Raw genomic sequence first — 18,006 nt, 5'->3', positions numbered from 1 at the left:
AATGGTCTGAATGTCACATACTGAACCTTTAAAGAAAGAAATATTGTGATTTGCTCCTAAAGTCAGAACAGTACAGTCACTGCTGTTTCACATTCAAAGCCATCATTGCACAATTTTTTAACGTTGCCTTTTAACGTTTTTGTTTATCTTGTGTGCTAGGCTCTGAGCTATTGCTAAACGAGCTGTAATTCAGTGATGCATAGTAAATTAATGCGCACTTGTCCACAATTAAGCATGTGCTCTAAAGGCACTCTAACAGAACACTTTGCATCCAGTATTTAATAGCACTATCTTTGTCAGTGACCCATATCAGTGCACTTGCTTATGACATCTGAGTTTAAAGGCCAGCAGCGAGGCCTTCAGTTCTACTGAATTGGCCCCATTGAAAGTCGTCACAGTACTTCATTTCGCCTCAGCCTCTCAGAGCTATTACTCCAGTGAATGCATATAAAAGATTATTTAAACACACACCCTCACACACATTTTAAAATGTTCCACAAAAAAAGCATGTCATCATGACACAAGAATAATTGAGTCTCGGCATAGCTGCTTATCCCTGAATGCAAACAAGGGCACGTGCATCTAATCTTTCCCTTTAACCCCGTCTCAGCCGAGCCCCCCTCCTGCTTCACACACTTCAAACTCTGTTTGAGCAAACACACGCTGGTATTACGCCTAAAACCTATGACATCCACAGAGAGAGATTACAAAGTCATTGTTATTCTAATGATTTTTGTTTCCCCTCCCACAGCCGTCACCTCCAAAACACACAGACGCGCTCACACTCATGCTCTTGTATAAGCTCAGACGTGCACGTATCCACATCCAAAATCAAAGGCATGTGCACATACAGACAGGGGCACACAGAAAGACACAGACATACATAAATTATCCCAGTTTCTTTTCTCAATCCGTGTTTCCGCTGACACAACTAACAGCCTCCGTGTACTTCTCTTATTAAATCGAAGGTTAAATCCTGAGCCGTGATCTTTCTCAGGCAGTCCTACTACCAGTAGCTATGTGGTGCAGGCCTCATCATCGCTGTCTGTCATCCTGTGAAAGCAGCTTTCTATTAGGAGGTATTTCCATAAATCTAAATTGTAAAGGGCCTCAGTGAGAAGAGAGTGAATCCTCAGCGGGCGCAGAAAATAAACAGAGCGGGATGTCAGTGGAGGCCACAGGATCAGATAGCTCAGCTCAGCTCACATACAGATAGCTCAGCTCAGCTCACATACAGATTGGTACTGAATCAGGCTCTTTGATTGACACCATACACATTTTATCAAATCGAAGGGCCTTAACTATTCCTGAAGCACGCTGCAGATGCTGCCCGATCCTGTCACTTTGAGTCAATATAGTGGTATAATGACGGTGTGTGTGGAAGGATGCAATTGTACAACATGAAAGGTAAAGTACCTGTGGTGGTTTTCAGAGGTTGGTGAATCTGAAAATAAATCTTGTGTATATGAATTATTAAAGACAGGACATATATAGACTCACGTCACTCAAGATAATAAACACCTGTAAAATATGAATCACCTGCTGTCCAAAGGCATTTAAATTTTATATCGTTGTCATTATGTCATAGAGGTGTCACAGAGGCTGTGATATTGTTTTATTGGCCTGTGCTACACTGTCAGGTTTATGTCATGTTTTGTGCCTTCCTATATCTACTGTATATTGGAAGGGTGAGTAAGGAATATAAGCAGTGACCTCCAGGGCTGAGAAATGAAGCCAACGCTGAAGTGCCCAAAAATGCAGTTCCTCTAATGACCACTTGGGGCTGGCTCCATAAGCAAGTCAATCCCCACAGACCCCCATGTTAAAATGCCCGACTTTATGACAGAAATAAGCATGTTTACCACCTGGTAACAAAACAGTTGTGACTATAGTTTCAAGTTTCATGACAAATGTTCTGGGGGTGGATTTTTATACAAGTCATCCGTCTGAATTTTATTAAGGCTCACATTCATTTCATTCAACCACTTATCCTCTTAGGGGTCGCGTGGTGCTGACACCCCCCACCCTGGGTTCGAACCAGGAATCCTCTTGCTGTGAAGCGACAACGCTAACCACTGCACTGGAGTTACAGGTGGGTGCCATTCATTGACAAGTCACTACCACAGCGACAGTGTTGGCTAGATATGTAACCATGCTGTCATGGGTGTATAAAGAGAACTGGATACAGTGTTGAAGGTGGAGACCTGTTGATATTGAAAGAAGTCATCTCAAGGGCCTGCTACGCTCAATTTTTTTTTACTGATTTATTGTGTTTTTGGGCAACACTGCATCACATGACGGATGTAATTACACTGTTTGGCCACTATGAAATTTGTCTTCAAAGTTTGGCACACTTCCTGGGGGCCTGGAAGTGTACCACTGGTAGACTTCAGCTAGCTGTCGTATTTTGAGCGTGTTTTAGGTCAGTGAAAGTTAATTCCAACATTTAGGTTGCCTGTAAAAGTCTTGCTCAGCGTTCAGTTGTAGTAAAAGACCCTCTAAGATATATCAAATGTGCACTCAAGTGCATTTTGTTTTCAATAGTTTCAAGCCTGTTTTTTGCTAGCTAAAATTAGCATTAGCATAATTACAGTAAACCATAGACTGCTAATGCACAACACCAACCAAGCCAGCAGCTAGTGTTAGGGTTAGCTGAATCATCAAAAAATCCAAGCAGCCAAACTGCCAAATTCAAAAGGGGAGTCCACAAGCTAATAGGTGATGTCACAGTGGCTACAATCATTATTTTATATAGTCTGTGGTAAGGAATGAAGTGTGAGAAGCAAATAAATTCAGCTGATCTTCTAAATTAAAGGATAAATTCCAGGCAGTTTAGTAAAGCCACTCATTTTAATTGTGAACTAAACTTCTAATTTGCACTTGCATGATACATTACATTTCTCATATCACAGACTGCTTCTTTCTGGCCAAATCTTATGGCACATTTAAAAGTTGTTGAGGCAGACAAATGGACTTGGCGGACTACAGAACTTGGCTGGTGAACCAGGTAGCAGGTGCAAAGGACAGCCTGAGGGGCATTGGTCTGAACGAGCAGGCAATTGCGCGTCCTGTGTGGAGTAGACTGGAATGAAATGAATGAGTAGCTCAGTTTGTCTGGCCCCGCTGCAATCGGATTACATAAACTCCAGGTCATTAATGTGCTGCCGAGTTGAACATAAAGAGAGACAACCAGCTACAGTGAGGGCAGCCAAGCCAAGAAGATACAGACGACAGTAACCCAAACAAGGGCAGGCCACAGCACGACCTGTGTGTGCATGTGTAAGCACCAGCATTATCACAGTGTGCGTCTATGTGCACTGGTTTGTGTTGATGTATTTGCTTTCTTTATCAACAGGCTCTCCCTGCAGAGGTGTTATCTGCCTGCAGCTGCACTCTGCTAAACAAAGCGTGGACTCTGACCTTTGGTGTGCAGTTGCCCACTCAGAACAGGGCACCGATGGACCGAACCTTCTGTCAAATAATCACGCCAAATCTGCAGTTAAGCACCGACAAACTGCAAGTGAGCTGAGATGTGTGTGATTAAGCGCTCGTTCCATGAAGTGTGTGTGAAGCATTGCCGTTTCACAGAGGCAGACTAATGAAGAATACTGCATGGGAAAAAAATGGCTTCCATTTCAGTAGTCACATATATCCCCACTCAATCCCCTCCACCTCTGCCCCCTGCTTCATCATTTGTCTCATCGGGATCAGAGTCAGGCTGGAGCATGGCTCAGTGGCCACGGTGACTACTGCTGGAGGGATCGAGAGAAGAAAGAAGGAAGGGGAGGGAAGAGGGGAGAGGGGGAAAGGGAGCAATAAAATACAGCACAAGAGGAATTGAGATAAGGGGACAGAAACAGTGAATGATGGCCTGTGAAAGTGAGTGAGAAGGACAAAACAGTGCCCCCAGTTTGAGTGTGAGAGAGAAAGACAGAAAAATAAAAGAAAGGCAGGCAGGCAGAGGGAAAGAGGAAGGAAGGAAGGAAGGAAAGAGCGGGAGCCATGCAGCCATTACTCCAGCTGGGTAACAAGCCGTTACAGCCACAGCAGCAGCCACAACTCCAGAAGCTGGCATGGTACGTCCACTATTATCTGGAGCAAATTTACACAGCCTGGCTGGCACACTCGAGAGGGAGCGGGGGGGGACTGGTAAAAGAGCGAGAGGAATGAATAGAAGCAGAGACACGTTGAGGAGGAAAAGGAGGTGAACAAAATTCTATAGTACGATTATTTTGGCTCTAAATGTATACCATATCTACTCATTAGACAATAAGACCTATTATTTTGCTCAGCGGACACAGACAAAATCCAGAACGGTTATGTAAGAGTTTCTAGAGGGGGAGGAAAAAAAATGATGGGAGTCCTGTCAGTCAGAGTAATCCCTTCAATTTCTCCTGCTACTGTTTCATCTTAGGACTGTATGATATATCCTGGTCTAGCTCTGTAATCACACGCCGGCTGAGAGGATGAGGCTACTCCAGGTTGGCTAACACCCAGGCACTGGAAAACACAACGGGAAACACACTCATCTACTGAGCTGCTCCATCAAAAACACTGTCCAAGATCACTGGGAATTGCTGTGTGGCTTAAAGGGGATAGGCTAGACAGGTGAAGGAGCATGTGGTGTGTTTGTTTCAAGTATGATGACAAACAGTACCCATGGACGGGGGTTGTGATCTAACTCTGAGCAGCATTATGATGTAATACGGACATGTGATGCTTGCTGGGGCAGCTGTATCCATACAAAAATCAATTATCTATCAATGCAATTAACATGACAGAGGAGTATGTGTGATCTCTAATCCCCCCACCACTCCAAATCCTGGAACAGTTTGCTGTCAGCGTGCATGGCGCTGGCACGGACAGAAAAGACAATACGCTTGGCAAAGACACAAACCTTGATAAAGCAAGAGATAGAGTAAGTCTGGTGAGGTAGACAGCTGCAGTTAGTGAGTTGCCGTCTCTCTGTTTGTGCCTGCATGGTGCATGAGGCCGATTTAATTCCTCGCGTTCATCCAGGACAGCAGACAGTTTCCTCTGGGACTCTCTCCGCCGGGTTAATGATGTTTACAGCAGCCACACTCCTTCACGGACATTTTGACAAACACAGCAAGACCATATAAATAAACACCTGTTTCCCGTCGTCACTAAGAGGCTTGGAAATATGGCTGCTCTTCAAGTCTGTGCTTCAATGCAGGACACAGTCCACTCACAACCCCGGTCCGCTCAGGGTCAAGCAGTAGCTCCAGACACACACACACTTGGCTAGCTTATCTCACACTCATGACTGTGACTTATTGCTGTGGAAGCACTTGTGAGGAGTTAAACCGCCTAACCCCAATGACCTGCTCCTCTTTCCCTACAGACTGAGCGCGAGAGTATAAACATCATGCCTTGTCCTAACATTGTCTGTTGCTCTGTCTTCCCGCCAAACTAGATTAAGGGTCAAAGAAGGCCAAACATTAGAGTTTGACCAAAGCCAGACTGCTTCTGTGAAATAATAACACAGATAAGGATTCATGACGAAAAATGAAAGAACCGACTGTTTATGAGGTCTGTGTCTGGTCACAGCAGCAACAGGAGCAAGACTTGAAAACTTGAGGCCTGAACATGATTCTAAAAACTCATTGAGCCTGTTTATACGTGGTATTAACAATGCATCTTGGGTGATCCAATCACAAGTGGACACATTAAATACGAACATAAACGACCACCAAGCTGCACTGTGATCTGATGACTCAAACCACTGGTGTGGGACGCTTTTGACAACATCTCTTTTGTAGTGTAAATGTTAATGCGTCCCCAACAAAGACAGACATGATGGTTGTTTCAGAGACAACTTGCCAATAGCATAATCCCAGATTTACAGAGTGTAGGCGTAGCTGACGCTATTTTAATATGTTTTTAGTTCATGCAAGTTGACTGTAGCTGCATTTTTAGCCACCTAAAACAGTCTTCGTTAACGTTTGATTGTACTGAAAGACCCTCTAAGGAGTTGGATATTCAATTTTTCTGCTAAGTACATGTTGTTTTAATTGTGTTAAGAATGTTTTTAGCCAGCTAAAATTAGCACCAGCATTAGAATTATCACAGTTAACCACTGACTGCAAATGCACCATACTAATTAGACTAGCAACTAGCATCAGGGTTAGCTCTACCATCTTGTCCCATTATTTTCACTTCTGGCTCCAAAAATCCAACATGGCCACAGCCAAAACGCCAAACTCCAGGCTTCAAAACAGGAGTCCACAAACAAATGGGTGACATCATGGTGGCTATGTCCAATTTTTTTTTTTTTTTTACACGGCATGGTGGTGCAGTGGTTAGCATTGTCACCTCACAGCAAGAGGGTTCCTGGTTCGAACTCAGGGTGGGGAAACGCTTCTGTGCAGAGTTTGCATGTTCTTGCCGTGTCAGCGTGGGTTTTCTCCAGGTACTCCAGCTTCCTCTCACAAGTCAAAGACATGCAGGTTAATTGGTGACTCTAAACTGTCCGTAGGTGTGAATGTGAGTGTGAATGGTTGTCTGTCTCTATGTGTCAGCCCTGTGATTGTCTGGTGTACCCTGGACGCTGGGAGAGGCTCCAGCCCCCCCGCGACCCCTACCAAGATAAGTGATTACAGAAAATGAATGATCTCCATTCTGGAGGTGGTCTGGGATGTATTTAACCACATATTTTCCAATGTAAATAATGCGTCCCTGACAAGGACTACGTGTTGAACTGACAAACACTGATGTCACTAGTGAGCATGCTAGCAACTGTATGTGGGGCCCTTTGACCCTTTAACGCAGGTGACGCATGCAGTAACAAAATATGAACACGTGGTTGACTGAAGACTCATGATAGACACGGGTGTGAACGACAATGTGTTGGGGCCACGCCATTGTTCCAACAGCACAGAACTTTGAAGCCTTATTAGTTCTAAGTATGTCCCAGTGAACCAAAAGCCCATTCCCGTTATCCAAAACAAAAACAAACCCCCTTTGCTATGAAGTCCTGTTTCTCTGAAAATACACACCTTGCAGTTAGTTTCAGTTTCCTGGTGCTGTCTCAGCCTCCGAACCCCAGTGCTGTTCAATGACCCATCTCTGCTTTTGCAGCAATTTTGTGCCACAAATTGCGGGTATTTCAAGCCAAAACATGCTCTTTTCCTCGCCATGACCGAGTGGTTTTTGTGCCTAAACCTAACCATTCAAGACAGCATTGACAAGTGTAACGTGTCCTTAGGTAGAAACGTAACCAACAATGCAAACCTTTGTTCTAGCAATTGGGAGTGAGCAATTTTGGAGAAACAAGACCTCAGAGCAATGGGGGTTTGTTTTTGGGATAACAGGTTTTCGGAGAAATGGGCTTTCAATCCAGTTGGGCATTCTTTAGGTTATCGGGGCTTTCAAATTTTGGGCCTGTCAAAACAATGGGCAGTCCCCGATGCGTTTCAGATAACCCCTTGTGTTCAGATCACCGCAATGCATGTTAATACCAGGTACAAACAGGCTCTTATATTTCACTCCTATGATCTGGGAAATAAGATTCATATTTCTATAGTAAAGTACCAGTGAATATCAGGTAATGTGTCGGTTGTATTGCTTGTTATGTAAACTTTTACAGGAGGAAGGAAACGTTCACTCACTGTGTTCAAGACATGCTCTGACCCCAAGCATAATGATGCCTGCCTCGCGAATATACACCACGGTCTGAGGACCATTAAGGCCTATTTTCAGGCCCTTTCTGCTCTGGCACACATAACAGATGCATTATCACACAGTAGCAAAGGGCTCAGCCTCTCTGCTGCTCTCTCAGTGTGTTTTTCTCTCTACCTCAGCCTGGTAGAGGCCCCTCTAATTTCATCAGAGGTGATAAAACACCACAAAATCAAGTCTGCGGCTAGTTACTTAGCCCAATCTCCCTTTGGATGAGAGGCAATAACAGCATGTGGTGAGGAAATTGGGTGCTTACTCACACAGACGGATACATGCCTAGCAAGCAGAATGCACTGTTTTCTGTGAAGACTTGGTGCACAACTCACCACAGAACAGAACAATGCTGCTCATCTCTCTTTGTACTGCAGACTTTATAGTCATTTTAACAGGCAGCACAGAACAGAGCCCATATGTGCCACGGCTGTAGTGCAATTGTGAGCAGCCTACATCACAATAATTCATAATAATGTTGACTTTTAAATAAATGTATTAAAGTGTTCAGTGGGTTCACTGTACAGAGGATAATGTGCTGGTACATATTCTCTAAAAGACTGATTCATGAGCAACAGGACAGGAAACAACTTGAGTTGCACAGACTGGTTCGGCATGTTTCTTGAGAAATTATAGAAATGGTTAAAGTCTGGCACAAAGGGACGCAAAGTTTCAAAACTGCTGTCACAGACCACAGCTCAGAGAAAAGCTTACACTACATTTGTATGCAAGTCCAACTAGGACTTGCAATGAATATGAATAATAAAACAGTAGTGAGCACTGCAGTAGGCATTAGCTCAGCCTTGCGCATGCTGGCTGTAAAAAAAAATCCACCTGATCGTCCTCCAGAGTGCGGCAGCCGCTGCCAGGCCATGCCAGGACAGGACAGAATAGGATGGGACAGAGCGCCAGCGAGAGCAAGCTGGCTGACTGACTGAGCGACTTGCTGGAGCAGTGCTGAAGCGCACATGCGTGCCTTCCGGCCCTGTTCCGTGTGAACCCCGCGCAGGATGCAGCGCTGGCTGGGATACAGTGGAAAATCAGCACTGGCTGGTTTCCTGTGAGCCAGTGTCCTGAGAGTCGGGCAGGCATATCACTACTATCAACACACCAGTGTGAAGTTTTAGGAACTGTTGTAAACCTTGCCAAGAAAATCAGATGTTTATTTAATAACACAAGTGTACTGCTGAATTATGATACCGTATGGGTGCAAAATGAGTCGACGAGGATGCTCTAAAATGGCCAACATTTTTTCTTTGTAGAAAAATAGAGCACAACATTTTTGAAACTCAGCAAAAATTCACAGACAGGGGAGTTTTCACAGCAGAGACATATAGCATGTGCCCTGGAGTACAGGCATGCACAAAATACTGTGAAGCACATTTATTACACATGTGGCACAACTGCTCCCCACCTGCTCGTACTGTAGTAGGATGGGTGAGCAGCAGTGGGAGAGTGGGAGGTGGAAGGAAGGAAGGAAGGAATGTCATGGTGACCTAGAAGGTCTATGATGAAAAATAGCATGTTGGCAAAGTAATAGCATAGCCTGGTATTATTCACTACAGCTGTGAAGGTTGAGTATTGTGCTTCATAATATGCAAGAGGTGGAGGCAGCTTTTGTACAAGCATTATCATCCACCGCTGTGATGAAGCACGGAGAACAGCAAAGGATCAGAGGGGGAAAAGGTCCAACGCTCATTATGTTCAAAGTCACAGGGACAGGAGGGAGAAGAGGAATGGCTCTGTGGTCTTCTTGGGATTATATTTTGAGGCCTTAAACAGCCAGGCAGCACGGAAAAGCCTTGGACGCCACAGAAAATTATTTGCCTAGTGTGCTTTTTTTCCTTGATTCTACCTTCCTTAAAGAAATACGTCACCCCCCCAAATGACCATCTGTATATCAGTTACTCACCCATCGATGAGTTTGTTGATGGTATTGAGTGACTTTGACGTTTCAAAGGGTTCCTTCAGATTATCCAAAATCACACAATAGCACAAACTACCAATTGTGGCGGCAACAGCTCCTGTGATCAGTGACGCTGATGAGCCAAAAATAGATCTTTGATTACAAAAACCATAGCAATATGCATGTTCTGTTTTCAGTGACAAATAAGACGGGACTTAAATGTTAGCAGTGGACTATCAGACATTCGAAATGAGACCAGAGGACAAATTATTTTATGAAACATATCAGAAAAATGTTTTATACTAGGAAGCCAAGCATGGCCGTGCTTGCAGGTATTTTCTGATATGAGCGGTACGAGATCGGAGCACTAAAGGACTGTTAAACTCCAGTAAATAGTCAGCGCCATGGTGCTTCACTAGCCTGCAAAACACTCACATCAGAGCAACGTCAGGGGGTAGCGTGAGTTATGAACTGTAATGCGACAGTGAAATAGCAGCCGTGTGTGTCTGACTGTGGATGACTGATGTAACCTGTCACCTTGATTCAAATTTCTGATAGCTGTTTTAGCCTAATTGAATAAGTTCAAGGAGCAAAACATTGTGGGTAAAAGTAACGACTAAAAATTGACTAAAATTGAATGACTTTTTGTTGACTAAACTTTGTGAGTTGTCATCAACTAAAAGTAAACTAAAACTACGACAGATAAAAATGTAACTAGAGCTGACAGGTATTTTCGTCTTGTTTCCACTTACGAGACTGGTGTCCATAGATCTGTTAATATATGCATGATGTCCAACGTAAGGAAGTGCATTTCTTTACAGATGGACAGAAACCTGATAGAAACTACCTGTAGCCATGGGGAAGGGTCTAGTTTTCCGTTTTTCACCATCCAGTAGTTTGGAATATGAGCTTGGAACATTACCGGGACAAAGGAGGAAAATAGCCTGTTAGCAGCCTGTTAGCTAAGCTAGCACACTGTCATGCTGTCTCTCGGAAATCCACAGAATTTATTTTATTTTTTTTTAATGCACCTGCGGCAAATTCCTGACCAGTTTCGCAGGCACATCAGATATCACAGAGATTTCTATAGGAATAAATGGACTTCCAGTTGCCTTGTCTCCATACACATACAGTATGTAAGTGGAAACTATGTGTAAAACTATAAAGTAGCTGCCAGTATTTACATAGCAGTGGAGCATGGCTTTAAAGAGATTGTAGATAAGTTTCACTTTAAGTTCAGTTCCGTGTTAGAAAGGGCTGTCTGTTTGGGAAGTACTGAATGGAACGACTAGATAAATAAGACTTGGATTATATTGCATGAGTCGTTTGAAGTCTGTAAACAGTTTGACATGGTTTTGCTGTTGTCAAATGGAATTTTCTCCTTTTTTGGATTCTTCGTTCACTGGAGGACATGCTAGAAAAACAAAGTTTAATTCTCAAATTTAACATAACACAGAGTGACTTACTGATATGCTAATGATCATATAGGAGGTGAAGTATTCCTTTAACCCTTCTTTTCCTCCAGTCGTTACACCTGCAGTAACTCTGGGGTAGGGTTACAACCAAGAAAAGTCAAACATCCTGAAAAGAGATAGAGGCAACTGCCGCATAGCACACTTGCAAGATGCTTATACTGTACAAGACTCCTGGCTGTCAGAGCCGCTCTGCTGGAGCTGTATGAAGAGCTACTACAGCCAGTCCACTACATCAGTGAACCTGGGAATAAGTGCTTCACACTCATTTTCACAGGCCACAGGCTCCTGAATCTGTCCCCTGCTCTGCTGTAGATATAACACAGAGATAGTCAGGCCATCCATATTCCTCAGACAGACACTGGAGAGCATCCATTATATGTGGCCACCGAGCCTCATACAACTGTCCGTCAGTATTCTTCTTGTACTACATCTTGATATAGGCACCCGGCGGAGAGGCCTCTCTGGAAAGCATGTCATCGATGTAATCACACACACTTGCATGCGCATAAGTAGGTCTTGTGGGGGGAAAAAACATTGACATTCATAGCAGGAATTGTCTAAATCCAGCTCTGGTAATTCTTACAATGCTTTGACTGCGCATCATGTAAAATGTTGGGCAAGAGAAATACACGTATAAAGGGCTTAAGTGTAACAGCGCTCACATTGAGTATCCAGCGTTGCCTTAGTCACCAGATCGCATTTACAAGCACAGCCTCCCTCTCCCTCTGAAGCCGAATGCAGCAGTTGCTTTCTGAGCATTAAGTTTGATCAAAGACTAATCTCTGCTAGTAAGATGATTAAAATTAGCATCTGCTTCATTGTTAAGGAAGTGAGGCAGGCTGGGACCAGATCCCATAGTGCAAAAAGACAGAGTGAGAGAGACAAAAAGACCCGACAGCCAAAAAGAGAGAGGCGAGAGAAAGAGCAATAAAGAGGGGAGAGAGGAAAAGCGCAATATCAAGAGAGAAAAAAAAGAGAGCAATAAAGAACATGAACAGACAGAGAAATAATAACTGGAAATAAATCAAAGAAACGAGCATTCCCATGCTTGGTCAGTATGACCAATGCCAAAATCCAGGCGATCTGGATTCCTCAGTGGCAGCTTTTACCTCGCATTAACTTTTTCCTTAGACCGCACACATAGATGATGAAGCTGGGGGAGAGACGCTGTGGCTTGACTGCTTTAAAAGCGATCATACCGGGCCACGGGTTTAGTGAGGCAGTAAAATGAGGCTCGGGCAAGCAAGCCAGCACCCTCTCCATCCAATTGAGAGATGTAACTGAAACCTCTCCATGATAAGTGTGCTGTGGCAGAGGATGGGATGAAATTGATGCTCACGTTAGAGTCAGCATAAACACAGCAGTGGGCAGCCCGAGTATTTCCTCCTATCACCACATTATGTCGTTTCTTAGTCGAAGGGGGAGATGGGGGCAAAACACGGGGTCGGGAACTTGGCAGTCACCCTTTCAGCCAAACAAAACAGCCCTGCTGCTGCTGTTCCTCCACACACTGCATCAGCAGAAGGCAAAACATATAATCATACTCCAGCAAAAAAAGTGCAATAACAGGAAAGAGAAAAACGATAAAATCGACTATTTGCTACCCTCGAGAAAATGTAACGAAGGGGGGGAAAAAAGCCCCATTCAGCATTTCATCAGTAACATAAATAGGAGCAGCTGGGGCAGACTAACATGCTGAAGTGGGCTAATTAGGACACTTGGTGGTTGGTTCACTGCTGTTTCAGTCTGGCTGGGACTGACTCTGAGTCAATGAGAGAGTTTTCCCATTAGTCTGGAGTATTACGCTTCCACACGCACCTAGATCATCTACAGGCCTATACTGGGCAGGGCTAGTTAGTCAGTGATTCCCAAGTTGTCTTTCACTGACCCTGGTGTCACTGAATGACACCTCTGGCTGGCACACTGCGCCCTTGACTTCTATGAAAACAGTTTGCCTTCCTGTTCCGACCCTCCCTTCCAGCTTCCTCTCCTGTTCCCGTCTGACTCAGTGTCACGAGTAAAGAAAACTCAGACCTCCCTGTTTCTTCCTCTGCTTTGTACCAGAGGCTCAGTGCATTCTCACAGCCGGCTCTTTAAAGGGACAGTTCATGCCAAAATCAAAAATACATATTTTTCCTCTTACCTGTAGTGCTGTTTTTCAGTCTAGATTGTTTTGGTGAATTGCCGAGTGCTGGAGATATTGGCCGCAGAGATATCTGCCTTCTCTCAAATATAATGGAACTAGATGGCACTCAGCTTGTGGTGCTCAAAGCACAAAAAAATACATTTGAAAAACTCAACAGCAATGTCTCTTTCCAGAAATCATGACCCAGTAATTCAAGATAATCCCCACTTTGTTGTGAGCAGTTTCATGTAGGAACTATTTTCTTTCTACTGAACTACACCTGCCAACTGTATCACTGCGCAGAAGGAAATGTGCATCTACTGCTAGCTTGCCTACCACCACAAAGCTCGCTAACGTTACAGCTCAGCCGTGGAGGACGCCATTAATGTTCACATCTGTCACAAGAATGAGTTTCTCGTCCATGAGTAGATGCACACTTCCTTGGTGCTGTTTTCTTTAAACCAAATACACCTGCCAATCATATCACCACACAGAAGGAAGCGTGCATCTACTCATGAAAGAGAGGCTGATGAACAATTTCACACAGGAATTATTTTCTTTCTACCAAACTACACCCATCAACTGCTTACATCTAATACTGTCATGAGCGCAAGCCTCTTGTTCATGAGTAGATGCACCCTTTCTTCTGCGTGCTGATATAGTTGTCAATTGTTGTTAGGTAGAAAGAAAACAGTTCCACAGAAGCATGCATCTACTCAAGAAAAAGAGACTCATGACAGTACAAGATGTCGACATTAAAAGTGTCCTCCTTGCCTGAGCTGTAACGTTAGCTAGCTCAGTGGTGCTAGGTGAGCTAGCAGTAGATGTACACTTCCGTCTGCACAGTGATACGGTTGGAGGGGTAGTTCAGTAGAAAGAAAATAGTTCCTACATGGAACTGCTCACAACAAGGCCTGTGGATTATCTTGAGTAACTGGGTCATGATTTCTGGAAAGAGACATTGCTTGTTCTTGGCTCTTTGAGCACCACAAGCTGAGTGCCATCTAGTTCCATTATATTGGAGAGAAGGCAGACAACTCTACGGACGATATCTCCAACACTGCGCAACTCACACCAAAACAATTGAGACTGACAAATTACAGGTAAAGAGGAAAAGACCTGTTTTTGATTAGGGGGTGAACTGTCCCTTTAAGTCCTACTCAATGACCCCTGACCTTGATCAGTCATAAACTCAACATGTAAGCCTGCAGTAGCAATATGATCATTTGTCTTTAGCAGGTGTTAAATGTGGCTTTCATTTTAGAGGTCGCTCATATGAATCCAATATTTACATTCTTCGGAAAATTATTCTCCCATCTACAACTGAAATGGAGTATCAATTGTATAATCTCCCTCAGAGTAATCTTGTGGATGACAGCTCTCAGTGTTACTCAGTGTTTCAGTTAAATGGAGTCATACACCTTGGCTACTAATGCACTTTAAATAGTGCCGTTATTCTGCAGCTAATTCCTCTCCGTCTCCTTTCATTTAAACAGTTCCCTAGTAAAGACCCTTTATTGCCAAACGTTACAAGCGGCTCAGATATCGCATAATGTTAGAAACAGGTTTCTTTTGTGGCTCTCGCACTGTTGTAAAGCAACTGCACTGGAATAATGGCCCCTGCAGTAAAATCTGTCTGGCTGTCCTTCAGTCGACAGTTTTGCTCTCTTCTCTTCACTGTCCTTATTATGATTGGTTGCGTCAAAGAGCAGTGTACAAAGAGAGGCGGGGTTGTTTACCTTGACACAGAGCTACTGTACATGTTCAGCGCCTCAGGGAGTCAGACAGGCAGGCAGACATGCAGCATTTCAGCTTTTCAGACCTTAAGCCATTGAAGCAACTCACGCTTTGTACGACACAACCCATGAGCTCTGTAGCCTTGGCAAAACAAACAAAGGCAAGGTGTCCTTTATCGGGCTTGTCAATGTCTGCACTCAAGGAATCCATGAAGGATTTACACTGTGGTGAGAAGAAGCGTGTGTGTGTGTGCGCTGACATGAGTAAGAATGTGCTAATGTGTACTTTACACTGGACCTATTCAACAGTTGCCCAGCAGCCTGTCCTCATTTTTATTTTCTAATTTTCTTCTTTGTCTCAGGATGCACAGCCGAATGCAGGCTCAGGTCCCAAACGCAGGTCAATGTGAAAATGTGCTGACATTTCCCAGCATCTAAGCCACATGCCAGTCCCCTCTGGCATCCCTCCACCCAGCTCACTCTCACCGTTTCTCACTCTTCCACTCCCCCAAATAAACAGGAGAGAGCGAAGAGAGGAAGCAGGATAAAGGGAGGAGTGTGGACGCGGAGGAGATTACACAGTATACTGTTAATCACCAGCTTTAGAAAGCAAAAAAAAAAAACAAAGAACAAACCATTTACTGTAGCCTTCGAAAAAGAGACGACTAAAACAAATGCCTAATTGTGCTGATCTTCTCCTCAGTGATATGTGAAATTTGTTTGCGAATAAAAACATTCATTAAAACCCTGCAAAAGCAAATTGTTTATATTCAACATTATGTTCACACAAAAAAAAATATCGCCTGAAACATTGTGCATGCGTTGTAATAAAATGCAAATTTCCCTCACCTATTCACCCCTGTCAGGTTGAACATGTTCTCTGTGAAATGTGGGGGAGGGCTCGCAGCAAGTAGAGGCAATGAGGCTTGTGCAAAGTACTTAACAGTAAACACTGTACCTACAAGCTCAGAGATGCCTTCTGCAATGAGGGAAAAAAATCTCCTTAATTCCCAGATTTACCCTCCCTGCAAGATGAACATGGAAACAAAGGTGTGTCAGGTAAAGTCGAGGCTGTAGCAGCAGTTAACATGGCAAATATCCTTTGAATGCACCTTCTGTGTGGATCAGCTGGTTAACAGCATTAGCTCCCGTAGTGTAAATCCCTAACTGTTGCAGATTAAGACAAGAAAGGATGCTCATTCATTGCTTTCAAGTACAAACCTGCCCAGTCCCCTGCCTTCCTCACCCCCCCACCCCTCCCCCTTACCTCTGCCTCCCTCAGGCAGGCAAATGTTTCAGCACAGTCATATTTAATCAACATCTTCACGGACAACACAAGGATTTAAAGTCCTCTGCTGCAAAAGGCTCGACTGTCACACTCTGAATAATTGTCGAAGAAACCCTGATTCATTCTCCTTAAACACCACAGAAAAGACAATGCGTCTGACCTACATTGCAGCTGATGTGTAAGGACATAGTGATTTTTGATTATTTGTTTTTGCATGGCGTGATATCGCATCATGTCACTTAGTCTCTCTTAATGATTTTCCCGTCTGTCTAATGCGGGGTACATGAAGATGCTGCTGTCATGTTTCACATTTCATTGGCTGCGACAGAGGCAGAATAATGCGTCTGTCTGGGCGAGCTCCCGCTGTTCCACTGAGTACATAGAGTGTTTCCCTTTGATAGCAAGGGGCAGTAGGAAGTAAGAGCAGTGAAACAACAACATCTGACTTCCCCTTTACGATAGATTCATCTTGATAATGTTTGGCTGGCAGGAACAAATATCAGTCATTTGCCAAGCACACTGTTAGTGTAGCTCAATTTAGTTTGTACAGCGTGATTCACAATGGCCGTTTTGTTGATATCGTTTGATAAGACGGGCTCCCAGAAATGCATCCAGGGGAAAACAGGATTTATTGTTCCTCTGTATCCCACACATTCCACAAAGACCTATGTTTATGGTGCGCAAAGCTATAATCTTAAAGGTCGGGCCGAGGTCAGAATCAACAACAAAAGCAATTACATTCATAAAGTGTTATTAACAGTTTAGCCCCGAGCGTGCCAGAGACAGCAGCTACACATCCAAACAGACTCTGTGTGGGTTTTATGACAAGCTGCCTCACTTTTTAAGTACCTTTCATCCCTTTTCTCCCACTGGCTTCTGTGCGTGGATCAGAGTCATATATTCATGCATAAACATAACTGTTGTCTCAGGGGAGAGTTCGTTTCCCCCGGCTAGGACACTATAAATCACCTTGGGCCAAAGTAAAGAGTCTGGAGTAGCAGGACTGGCGGCAGGAGCTTTAGACCAAACTTTTCATGATATATCCAAAATCCTTCCTTCCAGGGCCGAGAGATATGACCTGTGAAAGACACTGCAGTATTTTTAGGCTACATCAAAATAATACAGTATATTATGAATATGATGTTTGAAATCACCTCTAAACTGTACACTGCTGTACTACTAAACTAGCAAAGAAACTACTGTCACAAGAAAGTTGAATAAAGAAGCTACTGATATTTAATAAGGGTAAATAAAGTCCTTTTACAATAAAGTTAAATATGTTACTGTTACAATAAAAATATGTTACTGTTACAATAAAGTTAAATAAAGTACTGTTCCAATAAAGTTAAATAAGTTACTGTTCCAATAAAGTTAAATAAAGTACTGTTACATTAAAGATAAGTTACTGTCACAATAAAGTTAAATAAAGAAGCTACTGATATTTAATAAGGGTAAAAAAAAGTCCTATTGCAATAAAGTTAAAAATGTTCCTGTTCCAATAAAGTTAAATAAAGTACTGTTCCAATAAAGTTAAATATGTTACTGTTACAATAAAGGTAAATAAAGTACTATTACAATAAAGTTAAATAAGTTACTGTTCCAATAAAGTTAAATATGTTACTGTTACAATAAAGTTAAATAAAGTACTGTTACATTAAAGATAAGTTACTGTCACAATAAAGTTAAACAAAGAAGCTACTGATATTTAATAAGGGTAAAAAAAAGTCCTATTGCAATAAAGTTAAAAATGTTCCTGTTACAATAAAGTTAAATAAAGTACTGTT

At 43.2% G+C, this 18,006-nt stretch overlaps 1 protein-coding gene across 4 annotated transcripts in view; it reads right to left on the bottom strand.

The window, feature by feature from the left end:
- The window catches only part of plxna2 (plexin A2), a 278,378-nt gene that overhangs the window by 245,325 nt on the left and 15,047 nt on the right, over positions 1-18,006 (bottom strand). The gene's annotated exons all lie outside the window — the stretch shown is intronic.

This window comes from Epinephelus fuscoguttatus, linkage group LG7, assembly GCF_011397635.1.
Source record: "Epinephelus fuscoguttatus linkage group LG7, E.fuscoguttatus.final_Chr_v1".
Taxonomy (NCBI): domain Eukaryota; kingdom Metazoa; phylum Chordata; class Actinopteri; order Perciformes; family Serranidae; genus Epinephelus; species Epinephelus fuscoguttatus.
The sequence above is the reverse complement of the archived record's forward strand: the minus strand, read 5'-3'. Positions and strand labels throughout refer to the sequence as shown.